The following is an 18,458-nucleotide window of genomic DNA, read 5'->3' on the forward strand; positions in this document are numbered from 1 at the left end:
GGTTCTGGCTTGGGCTACATGCCCACACAAGGGAGTAAGAACCCTAACACCACCCTTATACCTTCCCTTGTTCGGGTTACTCAGATCTTGGATCCACACATAGGAATAAGCATTTCAGGGTCACTTGCCTGCCCAAAGCAGGTGGCCAGGAAGGAGCATGAAATGAGCAGAATGAGAGCCTTGGCACCACTTTCCCACTTGCTGGCCGGAGTAGCTGAGCTGGCATGGAGGTGGGTAAGTAATTTCTTTCTGGTGTAGGCTGTTTGGTAAATTATTTCCTCTCTGGGAGCAAGGAGGGAGGAATGGTGACTCAGATGGCTCTGAGTCACAGTGTTTCTGTGGGCTGATCCTGGGGTGGTGCAGTTTACACATCAGCTCTTGCTGAAGGGTGCATCCAAAGGCACAATCTGTTCTGCCCAAAAATAAACAATGAAAACTTTTTTTGTTGAAAAATGTATGTTTGCAGAGAGTGACTTGAGAATGGAGTTTGTCCTCAGGTTTTATCTCTTTCTCAATTCCAGTCCACTGGCATAAATCCCTGTGTAGCTGAGACCCAGAATTTGGTCCACTTCTTCCATTGCATTTATTATGATGTGAGAATTAAAAATGCTGCATGTCTCATAGTACAAAATATACTGTGCATAAGAACAGCCATACTGGGTCAGACCAAAGGTCCATCTAGCCCAGTATCCTGTCTTCTGACAGTGGCCAATGCCAGGTGCCCCAGAGGGAATGAACAGAACAGGTAATCATCAAGTGATCCATTCCCTGTTGCCCATTCCCAGCTTCTGGCAAACAGAGGCTAGGGACACCATCCCAGTCCATCCTGGCTAACAACCATTGATGGACCTATCCTCCATGAACTTATCTAGTTCTTTTTTGAACCCTGTTATAGTCTTGGCCTTCACAACATCCTCCGGCAAGGAGTTCCACCGGTTGACTGTGCATTATGTGAAAAAATACTTCCTCACAGTACAAATAAAGAGACATCGTCCTTTCCCTGTGGAGTTTACAATCTAACTGATATATCAATATACCAGTATAAAATGAGCTGAAGCAAACTGGGAATATACATTTACTACAAAGTGTAACATGGTATTTTGGGGAAGGGGAGGGGAGTATGAAGAGGATACCTCTCTGTAGTGTTTCATTGTACCTTATTAGATCAACCTTTTAAGAAGACCAGTGTATCAAATATGCCGAGATGTATTGTATTATTTTCCTTTCTCAACTAATCAAATACATTTGGATAATATTTCGCTCTGGAAGTATACTCAGATAGGCACTGTAATTTTCTATATAGAACCTGAATTGGAAAAAAAATTAAACACATCATAAAGTCCATTGCTGCTCAGGAGAGCACTTAAGCATGTGCCCAAATACTGTCCTATACAGAGAGGCATATGAATCAAAGCCTATGTTTTTAAGGAAGGTATTCTAACCTTACAGTCTGCGCTTAGTATGGCATGGAGAAGCCCCACTCCAGAAGCACAGCAGAGAACAAATTATAATGTTATGTCAAAATTCCTCCCATTTCATCCTCGCTCTGGGAGGGGAGTATGTTGCTTCACCCTGCCCCTGCATGCCTGGTCAGCTACTCTGGGCAACATGATGGGGAAAAGGCATGGTGGGGAAAATAGCCCTGGCTCTCTTCCCCAGGGCTAGTCACAACCTGAGCAGGCAGAGTAAGGGTACGTCTACACTTACCTCCGGGTCCGGCGGCAGGCAATCGATGTTCTGGGATCGATTTATCGCGTCTGGTCTAGACGCGATAGATCGATCCCGGATCGATCCCGGAAGTGCTTGCCGTCGACGCCGGTACTCCAGCTCGGCGAGAGGAGTACGCGGCATCGACGGGGGAGCCTCCCTGCTGCGTCTGGACCCGCGGTAAGTTCGGACTAAGGTACTTCGAATTCAGCTACGTTATTAACGTAGCTGAATTTGCGTACCTTAGTCCGAAGTGGGGGGTTAGTGTGGACCAGGCCTAAGGGCTGTAACTCTCTAGCCATTGAGCATTAAATTGGATAAACGTGTGCAAAGATTCCTCAACCTTCAGTTATCTTATGTCTTTCCACTAAACAATGAGACTGTGTTAAGGAGTGAACCTTACAATACCAACTTATTGCTACAGTCCAGCATTAGGTGACAATCCTGTGCCTGTCAAATGGAGTTTTGCTAGTACTGGACTAGCCGTCGGCCCAAGGTGTGCGCTACTACTTAGTGTCAGATAAAGGAGACACATCTAGCTTAATTTTGATCTCATATTTTTATGACAAACTGTTGTGCAGATCAAAAGTGTGTGTGTAAATAAAAATAAAACAAACCAGAAACACATCCCCCAAAGCCCTAGATTTAGTATCTTTAGCTCTAATAGCTTTTAAACATCATCCTTCCATAGCATCACTTGCAGAAGTTGCTTATGTGCAGAATGCCCACTGTGTGCTGCATGTAGCACATCATCATACTCTTATTCACACAGCCTCAGGGATTTTGCCACCAGTGGGACAGTACATAACAAGTATTACACTTTCAGCAGACTTCTTGTGGTTTTTGGGGGCGGTTGCTTTTTTTAATACTAAAGGTAGTTAATTGGTGGCATGTCTGTACCAAAACAGATACGTAATTATTGCAGCAAAGTTTTCATCTAGAGAAAACGATCCAGGAGTCCTGAGTCAAAAATTGGAGCTGGGTAAATAATTGATTTTCTTTTTTGGTTCAGTGGCAGGTCTGCAAAATAAATACAAAATTCAGTTCAGGTCGAACCAAATCTGAAATTTTGCAGAATTTTGGGTGACTTTAAAAAGTCTGTTTGAGGTCTATTTCAGAGTAAAAAGAAGAACAGGAGTACTTGTGGCACCTTAGAGACTAACAAATTTATTAGAGCATAAGCTTTCATGGACTACAGCCCACTTCTTCGGATGCATATAGAATGGAACATCCGAAGAAGTGGGCTGTAGTCCACGAAAGCTTATGCTCTAATAAATTTGTTAGTCTCTAAGGTGCCACAAGTACTCCTGTTCTTCTTTTTGCGGATACAGACTAACACGGCTGCTACTCTGAAATATTTCAGAGTAGGGATTCAAACCTGGGTTTCCCACACCTTCACTGCTGAGCAAAAGGGTTGGGGGAGAAAAGGAGCCACGAATCCCACCACTACCACTACCACCACCTTCTCTTCTGGCCTTTTTGTGAAGGGACGAAACTATTCATGTTAAATTCGCAAATAGTTTTGGGTCAGCCAAACTTCATTTTTCCTCAAATAAACAATTTTTCTGAAAAAAATTGCCCAACTCTAATCAGGAAGGAAAGCTCTATTGCATGTAACTTTCATTACCTCATACGTATCACTTCTCTGAATACTCTTATAACTGTAAGAATGCTTGAACAAGTCAGTCTATAGTCAGATGTGTGTGTTGCTAACTAGAGCTGGTTGGAAATTTCTGCTGAAACCACATTTTGACAAAAACCAGAAAAAATATAGTCACGAAAGATATTTTCCAGTTCCTGATCAGCTATATTACTAACAATAAAAAAAACCACAGAACCGTATATAAACTAATTTCATTTACTATTTCCAAATGTATGGAATCATTAAGCAGTTTAAACTTACAAAAGAAGTATCATTATCCCTATCTTACATATAGAGGAACAAAAATGGGATGAATTCCTCAAGCCCATACTTTAAATTGGGGGTAGAGCTGGGACTGGAATATGACATTTCATGGATCCCAGCTCACTAGCTTAACCTCTCTCGCTCACACACATGCAGACAGTTTTATTTAGCTAGATAGATATTGTGTGTGTGAAATATTGCAGCTTGGAATACAGATTATCATTTCCTTTACTTTTTTTCAGAGTTTTGTGCATGGGCTATCAGTCAAGTTCAAAATGCAGCTTTCCCAAAACACTAGAAGTCCCTTTGTATCTGTGGTTTAAGTATACAAAATAGTTCCAGACAAACGGGGCTTTTCATCTTACCTGAAATTCTTTCAAGCATTGCCTCTACCTTTTAGGATTAATTCCTGCAGTCTCATCATTTCTTGTTTACTCAGGCAAAATTTCATGGGCCCAATTCTCAGTTATACTTCGGCAACTGTGTATCTTCCTAGTTGGTGGAAAGGGTCTTAAAGTGGAATTGTATTTACATCCCACTTTACTGCCCTTTGCACTGCTTGGTATAAGTCGGCCTTATTGTAAATGAGGAGTACGGGCCATAAAAGTAAGGGCAACGGTTTTTGTCTCGCAGGCCTGTTCTATGCTACAAAGTTAGGTTGATGTAAGTTGCCTTGCATCGACCGATGTGTTCACATGTCTACACTTAAATTTGTCTCTGGCTGACCTAAGCATCCCGTTACAGTGACACAGTAAAACCATATCCCTGAATGGGGTAGACTTGATTCGCTGCTTGTTCAGGGTAAGCCCCTGGTGGGCCGTAAGATGCTTTGTTTACCTGAGCGTCCGCAGGTACGGCCACTTGCAGCTCCCAGTGGCCGCAGTTCACCGTTCCCTGCCAATGGGAGCTGTGGGAAGCGGCGTGGGCCAGGCCATGATGGAGTTACTGAGGTCAACGCAGTGTGAGTGTAGATACTGCATGACCTGTGTCAGCCCTAACAGTCCTCTAGCAGCTGTTCAACAATGTTCCATTCCCTACGACAGTGACCCTTCTGGTCACTATTTTAAACTCTGTTGCCCAGGGGTCACAAAGAGTGGAAGCCACACCTCCCTTTAGACCCACCCCGCCTAGGTGTTTTTTAAAATGCCTTTTCCTGATTGGCCACTTTGGTGAATACACTTAGCAGCTTACCCTTCTTTGTGTGCAACTGCCCAACTGATCATGCCAGCTCCACACAGTAGACGCACTTCTTCCAGAGTAGACTGAAAGTATTGGATCTCCTGGGCCTGTGGGGAGAAGAGGCTATATAAGCACATTTATGAACCAGCCGTAGAAATGTGCATATGTATGAGGAGATTGCATCAGGAATGCAGGCAGGGATCTCGCAAGGCCAAGGAGCACAACAATAGATCCAGTGCTGCACCACAGACCTGCCATTTCTACAAGTTGATGCATGCCATACATGGTGCAGACCCCAACAGCACCCTGCAGCTAAAACCACCATCACCTGTGGAAAATTGTGCCACTATTCAGTGCTATTGCCCTATACTTGTACCCATCGAATAGGGACTGAAAATTTATAGCTTCCTACCACAGAATAGGGGGAGGGATAGCTCAGTGGTTTGAGCATTAGCCTGCTAAACCCAGGGTTGCGAGTTCAATCCTTGAGGGAGCCACTTAGGGATCTGGGGCAAAATTCATCCTGCTAGTGAAGGCAAGGGGCTGGACTCAATGACCCTTTGGGGTCCCTTCCAGTTATAGGAGATAGGTATATCTCCATATATTATTATAATATCCCTCCTCCTCTCATCCCTGGTGGGCCATACTCACTATGGCTGGGGCTGTAGAGACGTTCTATGTAGAAGCACTCCAAATCTGACATGTCAATAAGCATGTTGTATTAGGTGTCTGTAAATCCAGTGGTACATCTGTTTCATTGTTATCAGCATCTTCTGGTGTGGTGGCCCTGAAAGATGCCCCCTCAACACCCACAGCATGCCTGGCCCTGATAAGGATGAGAAAGAAGAAGACTAGGGAGAATATGTTCTGTGAGATCCTGAAACCCAGTGCTGCATCAGATGATGGACAAAGCGGTTGGGGAGCAATATGAATGACAGGATGGAGAAAGGTAGAGGACAGGAAACAGGCCCAGGAATCCCAGCAGGACAAGGATAGGGAGATATACCAGGACATAATGGTTCTCCTTAGGCCGGAAACCCAAATGCTGTAGGCTCTGGTTGACTTACAGGTCTCAAAATCCTGGATTTTCCACCCTTAGCAGTTCTTGGAGAACTCCATGGTCGCTGCTTTGTACACCCTCCAACGTACCACGTGGCATCCTAGGGCTCATTAGGACCCCTACCATTCCAGACAGCAAGGAATACCCCAGCTTCAGAGACACAGATCTGTGAGAAGCATGGTTTCTGTATGTGTAACCACAACAGACTATTTTTCTGCACTCAAATGGACATAAATGTTTACTTCCTAATTTAAAATTATCACTCCATTATGTTAAAGATTTGTATAACATAGCCTGTGGGTTTGTATAACATAGGCTGAGGGTATTTTTGCACATTGATGTTCTGTACTGTTTTTTCCCACTCAATAAAGTTCTGGTTTTGGAGAAGCAAATTACTGTATCTTTTATTTCACAACAGCAATTGCAGTGTTGGGCTCTTGTAACAGCCCTTGTGTCTGGATGCTCAAAGTCCGTAGAGCTCCACCTCCGTCCTCCACCCTGGAATCAGCTTTTCTTCCTTGGTTTCACAGATATTGTTCAGAACACAAGAGATAGGTATAACCATTGGGATATTTTTCTCACTAAGATCTAGTCTAGTGAGTAAGCACTGCCAGCATCCCTTCAACCTACCTACAGCACATTCAACAGTCATTCTGCACATGCTGAGCTAGTAGGTGAATCTTTCCTTGGTGTTGTCCATGTAGCCAGTGTATGGGTTCATGAGTCAAAGGACAAAGGGGTAGGCTGGGTCCCCCTGAATTCCTATTGATATTTCAATATTGCCAATGGTAATCTGCTGGGCAGGGAAGAATGCCCTTGCTTGCAGCTCTCTGAACAATCCTGTGTTCTTAAAGATGCAAGCGTCATGCACCTTCCCTGACCAACCCACACTGATATTCCCAGCATACCAACCACAGAAAAATAGCCCTTTCTGTTGATTTACTCTGTGACAATGTGGGCTGGTGCAGCTCCATTTGAGCAAATCTATCTGCTATTTCCTACATGTTACCAAGAGTCACAGTCCTGCGTAACAGGAGATGATTAATGGCCCTATGCACTTGAATGACAACGTCTTCCACTGTGGATTTTCCAACTCCTTAATGATTTCCCACTGACCTGTAGTAATCCAGCATTGCAAGCGTCCAGAGTGTGGTTGCCACTTGCTTCTCCACTGTCGATGCAGCTCTAACTCTGGTGTCCATGGTCTGGAGAGCTGGGGCGAGTCTGGCATGCAGATCCAAGAATGTAGCCTTTCACATCTGACAGCTCTGCAGCCATGGCCCATCATCCCAAACCTGCATTACGATGCAATCCCACCAGCTGGTGCTTGTTTTCTCAGGCCCAGAAGCAGACTCCACCATCTGAAGTTGCTCCATGAATGCCACCAACAACCTATTTTCATTACGTCGCTCAGCAAACTGTCCTCGAATAAATTGTCATGTCCTCTGATCTTGTGGTACTTCCTGAGGGTCTGCAAATACAGGAGAATCATGCATAATGTATTTGTAACCTTCCTAACAACAGTGCAGAACTCTGCGGACTCCAGGCTTCTGTCAGAGCTGGCAGACCCTGAAAAGTGCTGTGCAAGTTTGTGGGTTCAAATAAAAAAGAGGCAAAAATTCTTGGATATAGGTGGCATTATGCTATGGAGAAAGTTGCATACGGGGAACTTGATCCCTAGCTCTTAGAGGTCCCTGGGTGAGTCGTTTCTATCCCACAACACATTGTGAAAAATTAGGGAAAAGGCATTTCACCAGATGGTGTCACGTGGCACACTGGTATACCTACCTATGGTACACCACACTTTACATCAACACAAGCACTCCTAGTAAATGCACACAGCACTGATGCAAGCAGCCAACTGTGCACTCATCTGAGCAAGATACAAACTTCAGTGGCTGTATGCTGACGTAACTTGTGTCAACCACAATTTGTAGAGTAGACAAGGCCCTAGTAAACTGCGGCACAATCTCTTCATCTGATCCTCGTCTTATTATGAGAAAATTAGCATTGTTAAACAGCACTGCAACCTAACAGCACGTGCTAGACTTCCTATTCCAATGCTGCAAGCTATTAAAGATTTCAAAAACCTTTGTTGCTAGGAATTTTAATTATGACAGCCAGGGTCATTCGTATTGAGAGTTTTAAATCACGGGCATAAACTTCAGATCTTAGTGAATGAGGCGAGAGGTTACGATGTTAAACTTCATCCCCATTGTAAAGTTCATATGCTGCTGATTATAAGCCTGCAAAAAGAGCCCTAATTGCTTCTTTCTAAAACAGCTTTCTAAAGAGTTATTTTGAGCAAAATTAGAATAGATGACAAGGACAAATTGCCATGAAATATGTGTGAGCATAGTTCTAAAAGTCTACTTTATAATTTAAGAAGATATTAGTGAGATGTTATTAGTAACATTCATTAGAAATGTTTGACATCTTTAGCCTATACTGAGTATAGGTATAGACTATTTCCCAATAATGCTGCCATGGAAGTCAATGGCATTACTCCAGTTGAATTAACTGGGAGTAGGATAAGTCCCCTCTTCAACTTCTCTTACGATTTTTCTCCCCTTTTTATAGAGCTTACTTGAGCTGAAGGTACCACATGTGGGTTCTTGCTTCATTGATTTACACTGTGTGCAACATCATTTGGGGATGTAAATCAGTAAAGAATTTGGTCCACTGTATTTAGAGATGAATTCTGACACCTATGAAGATAATCCCTAAAATGATATTTTGACTCAGTGTTTAAAGTTTCTGATTATTAATTTATTAATCCTGTTTTTAAGTACACACATTTCCTAACTCAACTTTTATATCGACCCGTGATATATTTAAGACATCCAAGAACAGGCTCAGCCAAACTTCGCTTGGTAGCTGCAGCATGGGCAAATACATGTATTTGAGGGTCCTCTTCTTTGAAACGTAGCACTCTGAGAACACTCTACATGCACACAAAGAATTAATTTGCTCCAGACTTCTAGTATCTCCACTTCATAGAACACCTGTGTGTCAATGAGAATAAATTGTGTTAATCAGGAAAATATCTAATGGCATTATGCCCATCATTTTGCTTGAGTGAACATGCAAAGAAATTTTTAAAAGAATCTAACAAAGCTGCCTCTCTTGAATTCCTCATATTATTCTTCCAAAATATTAGCATTCAGTAATTCATTTTTTAGCCAACAATAATCCAGCAGACTAAAGCATAGCAAGATTGAATGGATGGAAGGGAAAGGTAGACAAACTCAGACTGGAAATGGGTGCAGATTTTTACCAATGAGGGTAATTAATCTTTGGAACAGCTAACCAAGGGAAATGGAAGAATCTCCAATAAGTCTTTAAATCAAGGTTGGATAGCTTTCTAAGTCATATATACTTTAGCTCAACAGGAATGAGCTTGACACAGGATTTACTGGGTAACATTCTACAGCCTGTAATGTGCAACAGGTCAGACAAGAGGATCATAATGGTCCCTTTTGGCCTTAATATCTATGGGTTAATTCATGACTACTTTAAGTCAGTTGCAAAACTCCCGTTTATTTAAATAGGGATAGGATTCCATTCTATAAGTCTATGAACAAATTTTCTAGTCATGTTAGAGGAAAACAATGGAAAACACTTTAGATACATTTATTTTAGGTCTCTTGTAAGTATTTGTTACAAAATGAATACAAGATCTGAATATATTGGTGTAGAGTTTATCGGCTGTTTTTGTACTGTGGCAATAATTTCTTACCTTCCTTTTTTCTCCCTTCATCCCAAGGGATTGTAAAGAGCTTTACAAACTGATCATCAAAGTGGATCATTTCATTTACCACTGAAATAAAGCTGCCCCTAGGGTGAAGCTGTTTTGTTTCTACTAGTTTTGTACATTGCTGTTTTTATTGTATGCGTAGGCTTGTGCGTGAAGAATAATTGGAAAGTGGATCATTGCCTGGATGTTGGAAAAAAGTAATTTCCAAAAGTACAGGATGTATTTTATTAACTATTTTAAAAGTGAATGATAAGAATTTGGCAATAGTATGAGAACCTTTCAGTATAAACAGTGGAGCATGTCAGCAACAACTATGAAACACCTCAGAAAAGTCCAGCATTACGTGTAATATTCAAAGTGTGCCTTCTGTAGCTGAATTTCTATTGGAAAATGTGTTCTCCAGTTTAAAGAAAAATTATACTTCAACCAGAACCCAACAGAGCTGGAATATCTGCAAGCATCTTTCTTGTACTTTCATCTTTTAGTCCTGTAAAGTAGGTGTTAAATTCCTAGTATAAGAGCAGTCATGCAACCGAGATGATGTAATATTAGTATGGAAGTTACTATGCCAATGCCTGTATTAAACTTCTAAGCCTCTGTGTGAACTAGATAATAAAAGTGCTGTGCTGTCATGTTTTCCAGTAAGTATTCTATTTCCAGTTACCTAAAGCACTATTGAATTAAATTTGCAATGGTAATTATTGAATTTTGGATGCCTCCGTTTTTGGGTGCCCAACATGAGACATCCCGTGGGCAGCCTGATTTTTAGAGGGCCAATATTCACAATTTCAAGTCTTCTCAAGTTGTGCATTCAAAATTACTAAACATTTTTGAAAATTTAAGTCATCCTGACTAAGATTTGTCTAGAAAAATTAAAGACTGTACATAAACAAGTTCCATAATTACAATATATTTAGCGGTAATCTGAAGCTGAGTTGTTAATTTCACTGATACTGAATGTGATAGTTGTGTAACAGCAGGTCTTTGACAAAATATGTATTATAACTATCTTCAGAAATAATCCTGCATTGGTCTCTGGAGAGAAAGCCTGGATGACCTAAAAAATCTTTTCCATCTCTAGCCTCAATGGGTATGTGTACACGGGAACAAGAAACCTTGTGTTCGCAAGTCTCAGAACTCAAGTCTACAGACTAGTAATCACTCTGTGGCCCTAAAAATAGGCATGTAGAGGTTCAGGTGCAGACTCTGAAGCCGAGGGAAGGGGATCAGTTACAAAATCCAAGCTCTAGCTCGAGCCTTAACTTCTACACAGCTATTTTTAGTGCCATAGAGCAAGTCTTGTGAGCCCACGTCTGTAGCCCCAGACTCTGAGACTAGGTCTACACTACCCGCCTGAATCGGCGGGTAGAAATCGACCTCTCGGGGATCGATTTATCGCATCCCGTCGGGATGCGACAATCGATCCCCGAATCGACGCTCTTACTCCACCAGCGGAGGTGGGAGTAAGCGCCGTCGATAGGAAGCCGCAGAGGTCGATTTTGCCACCGTCCTCACAGCGGGGTAAGTCGGCTGCGATACGTCGAATTCAGCTACGCTATTCACGTAGCTGAATGTGCGTATCTTAAATCGACTCCCCCCTGTAGTGTAGATGTAGCCTGAGACTTGCTGCTGTGGTGTTTCTGGTCTGGTCTACACTACAGAGTTAGGTCGATGTAAGGTAAGCATCTACTCTAAAATGTAGTTCCCATCAATGTAACTCACCCACTACACCGATTTAATAACTCCACTTCTGTGAGAGGCATAGCACTTAGGTTGATGTAGTTAGGTCAATGCAGTGTCAGTGTAGACACTGTGTTACTTACATTGCCTGTTGCTGCCTTTCAGAAGCCATCCCACAATGCCCCACACTGACAGTTAAATTGGTGGAAGCACTCCTGGTGAGGATGTGCACCATTGACACAAAGAACATAGAGTGGACGTGCAAAAGTGATTTGATTACTTTGGTAGCTGTACGTCGACGTAACTTAGGTCGATTTAATTTTGTAGTGTAGACCTGCCCTCTTTTTCTTTGCCGCATAGATATACCCTATGACTCAGGTCACAGAGACAGCAGAAATCTAAATATCCCGTTAATCCACATGGAAATGTAACTTTTTCCTATTGACAGGTTTCAGAGTAGCAGCCGTGTTAGTCTGTATCCGCAAAAAGAAGAACAGGAGTACTTGTGGCACCTTAGAGACAAACAAATTTATTAGAGCATAAGCTTTCATGGGCTGTAGTCCACGAAAGCTTATGCTCTAATAAATTTGTTAGTCTCTAAGGTGCCACAAGTACTCCTGTTCTTCTTTTTCCTATTGGTGCTTTTCACGCCTCATCAAGGACCCAACCCTACTCCCAAAGAAATCTATTTGAGTCTCTCTATTGACTCCAATGAGAGTCATATGGGGTTGCAATGCTCATTGTTATCAATAATAGCTACAGTGCAAGCTACATTGATACACATTGAGGACCAGATCTTGATCCTCTTAAAATCAATGGCAAGCTTCCTATTGATTTCAGTGGGACCAAGGTTTGGTCCCTGTTGCTTTATTTTGCATGCAAGTATTGTCTACTTTTTCAGCTGCTTCCGATAATGAAGTATTGAGTCTTATGCGATTAAGACACGAAAGGTCTGCTGTTCTGACCCCTAATTGCTCCTGTCTTAAAACATTTCAGTACTTCTAAGATGTGTAATTCTGTTTCTTTTCAAGGCACATGAAAAGGGATAATGTTAGCATTTTGCAGTTAATTCAATTACTTTCCACTTGTGAAAACGTTGACAGGATTTCCTACCACTGCAAAAAGGGCCCTGATTATTAGGTGTGATTGGCAGCCCAGACATAACTGCTGAACTGCAGCTAAAATGGAAGCATTTTATCATCACTTGCTACGTATCCTTTGCGACAAACCATTCAGCAAAACATTTAAACCATTATTCCAGTGAACTGATTTTCAACAGCAATTCATGGCCAATTTGTTAGATAATAATCTCAGTCAAACCAGTTAGAATCTGCTCTAGTGATGGATAGCTGAAGTTATAGTATTTGTCATCCTAAACCACAGTAGTCGTTAAATATGATCGACCAAATTCTTTTTTTATTTACATCCTTATACAACATCACGGTAGTCAGAGAACTTGGCCCTACACATTTAAAATAGTTCAGAAATAAGGAAAAAGAGTGACGTCTAACTGGAAAAATGGATCTTTGCCTGGATATTGAATACCATAATTTTCCACCCACAAAACACAGGATGTGTTTTATTAATCATATTTAAAGCAAATCGTACGAATTTTGTAATAGCATAATAGGAAAGGCTTTGACTTTGAAAAGTAGAGCATGTCGGTGACAGCTATGAAACACTCCTAAGAAAAACATCTCAGTTAAAAGCTGACTAAGAGATGATATTATAGTATAATGATGAGTGTATAGACCTTGTAGGAGAGAGAGGCAGAATCCAGGAAAGCATGGCTATTGGTCCAGCATGCATATGATTAATCCTGGTTAGGGTTTTTTCAGAAAACTAGATGAACCCTAGTTGGAAATCCATAATGCAGAGATGATGAGTGGGTGCTAGAGATGTGTCCAGACTTACAGAGAGCCAAAAAATGGTGTAGATCAGTATGAAGCCGAATAGGAGTCTGAAGATACTAAACAGGCTGAATACACCTAAAGCTGCTGTCAAGGCTGTGAGCAAAGAGATTTCTTTTAATTCTCTTCTCTTTAATTATACATTGACATCTCACTAGAGAAATGTCCAGCCTATGGCACCTAGAAGTTTGCAAGCCAATAAAAGGGCTCTCTTACTTAAGGAGAGGGTTGTGTTTGAATGAGTGGCTAATGTTCCCAGACTTTGGGCTGGTTTTTTACAACAGCACAGCATATAGCCATTTTACCTGGGCTAGCAGACAGAGTATGTACCCAAGGTCCATGATGAGTGTGTATTACCACACTGTACTGTCTTCTTCACGCCTATTGTTACCCACACCAGCTGGATGCAAGCTAGCTCGGGTAGATTAGCTTTTGCACAGGGTGGACATACCCTTTGACTGAATTCAGCATAAGCTCTCCTGGGACGGGTTGTTTAAATAAGTTTATAGGCCCATGTATCCCCTCCACTGACACGCTTGGGCTGGGAGAAGATCAGTTGATCACTCCCTAAGGAACAAGAGGGGGCAGCTGCCTACCCCCAAAGAAGTAGGAGATGAGAGATGAGGTTGCAAGTCATCATCCCTTGTGAACTTCAGATAAATAAGTTTAAAGTTAAATAAAGTTAATGTGTGGTGAGGATGGGGGAGTGGGGAATCTTTTGGGCTCTGGAAGATGGAGCAGCTTGAGTGGTAAACATTAGAAACTCCCAAGTCAGGCCTGTTTTTCACCAATAAACAAGCAAAATACTGTAATTCCAGCTGAATTTGCACCCAAACTTCTGTGCTGGTATGTGATTAGATCAGGTATAATATATAGGGCTATTCTCTGCCTACTCCCAAATTAAGCTTTGCAATTCAAATAATCTTTAGTACAATCTTCTTTTTATTCCATGAACATTTCCAATAAGGTTCTGTCACAATTAGACTTTGCACTCCTGCATGCTAAATAAACTATTTTTTCTTAATTGTGGTGACTTCTGTGTGAATAAGTACACTTAAAATAGATAACATTTTGCTAAATTATATTAGAAAAGATGGGGAATTGATAGATTTATTTCAGAGAATTCTCTTATATCATCATAGCTCAGTTAGCCAGACACAGTCCTGTAGGTGTGCTGAGATTTTAAATATGGCACTTGTTGCATAACTCACAATTTTCCTCGCAAATTCAATTTAGAGTAGCAAAGAATTACGGTCTATCCAATGTAACTGCTCCTGTAATTTTAGTACCTGTAAATCTGGAATCCAAAGAAAGCAAATATTTTTATAAACTCACCTTTGTTATGTCTATATTTAATTAAATTTGGGAATATGTTTCGCCCCCCACCCCCGTAGCCATCTGCTTTTTATTATGATACCTACATTTTCCTACAAAGCTGAATAGGCATCATCTATTAATAAAGAGAAATTATTTCACTCTGCACTTTGGAACAGATACAGAATAATTGGAACCAATGGGAGACGCTATTTAGTTATTTATTTATTTCACCAAAAAGTTACTCTTCAAGTTAGGAATGATGATTCTACCGATATGTCTTCTGGTTGAGTGCACATTTTTATTGATCTGTTACTTAATCCATCAAAGACGTTGATTATATCTTTTAATAACCTGAACAGTCAAGAAAAAGATTGATTTAATGGCATGACAGTTTTAGCACAAAGCAGGCATTTTAAATCTGAGATATATGTCAGGAAGGGAAGAAATTGCCTCAGGGCAAAGAAGAAAGTATTATAATATTTCAGTGAAATACATCTCTCCCACCAGTTGAGCTACTCCAATGAGGGATAGTGCTAGATGCTTCTGTTAAAAGCATTCACAGTTTGTAAAGTCTTCCAAGAAAGACGGAGAGAACTTGCTCATCTAGACTGTAGTCACTTCATTTAATAATATTTAGATATCTTTTGAACTCTGGGAATTATGTAGTTTATTCGTGTAGCTCAGAGATGATGCACTTCAGTAAAATGCCATGTTTTTGACACTTTCCTTAAATAAAAGTAAGGAAAAATAATTTTAATGTACACTACTGCTTATCATGTCTTCCTCCCTCTCATACAAGGATCTCAAAAGCACTTGGCAATCATTAACTGATTAAGCCTCCCAATAGCTAATGTGAGCTATGTAAGGGATACGTGGGGATAACTTCAACACCACGTCACTGTGGCTTCACTGCAAACACAGGCGTATTTTTATACTGAGATAACTGACTCAAGATAGCTATCTTAATGTAAAATCCAAGTGGAGACCAGGCACGCATGGGTTTTATCTCAATTTAGTTAGTTGAGATCAGGACTATATCCCCACCTGTCTTTGACCTAAATGCTCTAAATTGAGCTAAAAATCATGTGTGCCTTGTGCCCAATAGGATTTTACATTGTGTTAGCTATCTCAGTGTAAGAACACACCTAATTTTTGCAGTGAAGAAATAGCCTGTAACATCTTGTCTACATACAGTATTTGTACTACAATAATTCTATTGGTTTACTGATATAAGACTTTTATGCTCATATAACTGCATCCACACTAGGGGATTACACCACTTTAACAAAATTGGTGTCTAAATGGATGTAGCTATGGTTGATATAAAAACTGTGTGTAGACCAGCCCTAAGGCAGTCCTCTCAAGAGTGCGATGCAGCCCTTGCTTCAGTAGCATTCTATGCAAACATTTTTAAATGGGAAGAACACTAACGTGTCCAATTGAAATTGGGAGGGGAAATTTAGGGAGGCAGATGTACCTACTGGGGTCTATACCAGCTCTTCACGGTCTGCCCAAGGAGGACCCTCCATTTCCACATCTTCTCCACCCTTATGCATAGAAGATTGCTGTTCAGCAGGCTCCAGACCCTCTGGAGAGCACTCCATGGTTCCAGAACTTAGGGTGAGAGAGGCTGGGAGACTGGACCAACCACAAGAGTAGTTGGCAGGCCAAGGAGATATACGTTGTTTCCCCAACCCCTTGAAACTTATGCCACTCTTCCACCGCAAATATGCCCCACTCGCCCTGATAGTTCCAGGGCAGGTGCAGACAGCTGGAGGCCCTAGTAGCATAGCTCTAGTGGTATTGCATGTGTGTGGATGTGGGGTGGGGAGCATTAGGAACCAGTGCTGGTGCACCGAGGGAATCTGTTTGCAGAATGAGATTTTTCTGGCCGCTAATGCAAGCTGCAGTAGGGTATCAGGTTGCTATGAATACAGGTTTCATTGTAGTTAATACAAAATAAAATCTGTTTTATTGGGACACTGCTAAGAGATCCTGTTTGATAATAGGAATGGCTGCATGCTGCTGTTTTCATGGTCCGTGTACAGTTCAGGTGGGTTTTCAAGAAGCTGATATTACAGAGGTCATGGCATTGTTGATTGCAATTAATTTTTTTTTAAGATTCTACATGCATTAATTTTCTTCCTCCAATACAGGTCTCATTCTTTTAAAATGTACACAGGTGCATACAGTCCAACTGTATGGAACATAAGATAATAATCTGGATACATTTCCTTCTCAGTTTTATAGAGAGTTTATTTATACTACTTGATGCATGTACTTTGTGAAGCCAGCAGTGTGTGCTGGCTGAAATGGGATGTTTTTCAGGATAACTTCAACGGTAGTAACTTCCAGACCTTTATAGCCTTTTAGATGCTCTGTCATAATGCAATCCACACCCAGGGGACCCCAGTCCTGTTAGTCGAGGGTCAAAATTCAAACTATGTTAGGGTGACCAGACAGCAAATGTGAAAAATTGGGACAGGGGGTGGAGAGTAATAGGAACCTATATAAGAAAAAGACCAAAAATCAGGACCGTCCCTATAAAATCGTGACATCTGGTCACCCTAAAGATGTACTGCTCTTCAGTTAGCTGTGGAACTCCTATTGATATCAACAGAATCACAGCTTTCAGACTGATGGAACTGCATGGCCATAACTTTTCTGTGGCAAAATTTCTCCTGGTACTTTTTAAACCAACAGAATTTTTTCTTATTTACTATGGTTGTATCTGAGAAGCTGAAGAGCCAGCAAAGATTTTAGATTTAAGATTACAATGCAAGGTCACAGGAAAATATGCAAAAACTTTCCTGCTCTCACTTGTTTCTTTTGGCAGCACCTGAAAACAAGGCATCCTCGCAAATCCCCTGGTGTTGATGGAAAGCTACCTAACTTCAGGCTAGCGAAAGTTATGACAAGCGTTAAATACATCCTTCCAGGCTGCCCTCTGGAAAACAAAAATTCCATCTGAGGATGGTTTGCAGTTGAAATAGGAGCTAGAAGTATTTGAAAGCAGTACCAGGATGTTTTAGAAAATTTAATTATTAATCTCCAGGGCACTTAGTTAAGAAAGTGAAGTGCTGAAAGAGAAAAGAATTAATACCGTTAAAGTATGCACATTTGCAGTATTAATGAAGACTGTCCCCATCAGAGACCAAATCAAGTTTTATTTGGTAATGGTGCATTTCCAAATGGTTACCTGTCTTCCAGTGAACCAACGTGAAGTCAGTTTGCAAACAGCATGGCCAGTAAGTAATCCTTGACTATATGAAGTGATAGATGTGAGAATCCAATTAGTGAATATTCACTATCTATAAAATTCGTATTCAGAACACGCAGATTCCTAGCTTAAAACAGGGCAAATAGGTTTTGGTACAGGAAGAATGTCCTTGCAGCAGCCATTTCTGCCATTTCAATCCTTAGGGGCAGATTGTCAGAACCTAACATGGCTGCACTGGGCTGTTCTGTAGTCTATTTCAGGACAGAGCAGCTATACACTATCCCTTACTAAGGGCAGATTGTAAAGTTATAATAGTGAATATAGTATTATATAATAATAATAATATATATAATATAGTGAATAATAATATCTAGCTCTTTATAAAATACTTTTCATCAGTAGATCTCAAAGTACTTCACAAAGGAGGTCATTATCATTGTTCCCATTTTACAGATGGGAAAACTAAGGCACAGAGCGGGGACGTGATTTTCCCAACTTCACCCAGCAGGCTAGTGGCAGGGCCAGGAATAGAACTCAGTTTTGAGTCTGAGTACTATGCTTTATCCACTAGGCAACACTGTTGTAAATGCTTGGGCTGCCCACTAATGTATTCCTGGGTTTGCCTAGCAGAGGTAACAGGCAGCTAAACTTGAGCTTTAATCCATGTGTCTGCACACTAGATACTGTGTCTAGGGTATTTGGGCTATAAGCTGTATAAAAAA

The 18,458-nt window shown here is 41.1% G+C and overlaps 1 protein-coding gene across 1 annotated transcript in view; it reads left to right on the forward strand.

Moving 5' to 3' along the window:
• SEMA3E (semaphorin 3E) overlaps positions 1-18,458 on the forward strand; it is a 229,448-nt gene that overhangs the window by 60,881 nt on the left and 150,109 nt on the right. The gene's annotated exons all lie outside the window — the stretch shown is intronic.

This window comes from Malaclemys terrapin, chromosome 1 (assembly GCF_027887155.1).
Source record: "Malaclemys terrapin pileata isolate rMalTer1 chromosome 1, rMalTer1.hap1, whole genome shotgun sequence".
In the NCBI taxonomy this organism is placed as follows: domain Eukaryota; kingdom Metazoa; phylum Chordata; order Testudines; family Emydidae; genus Malaclemys; species Malaclemys terrapin.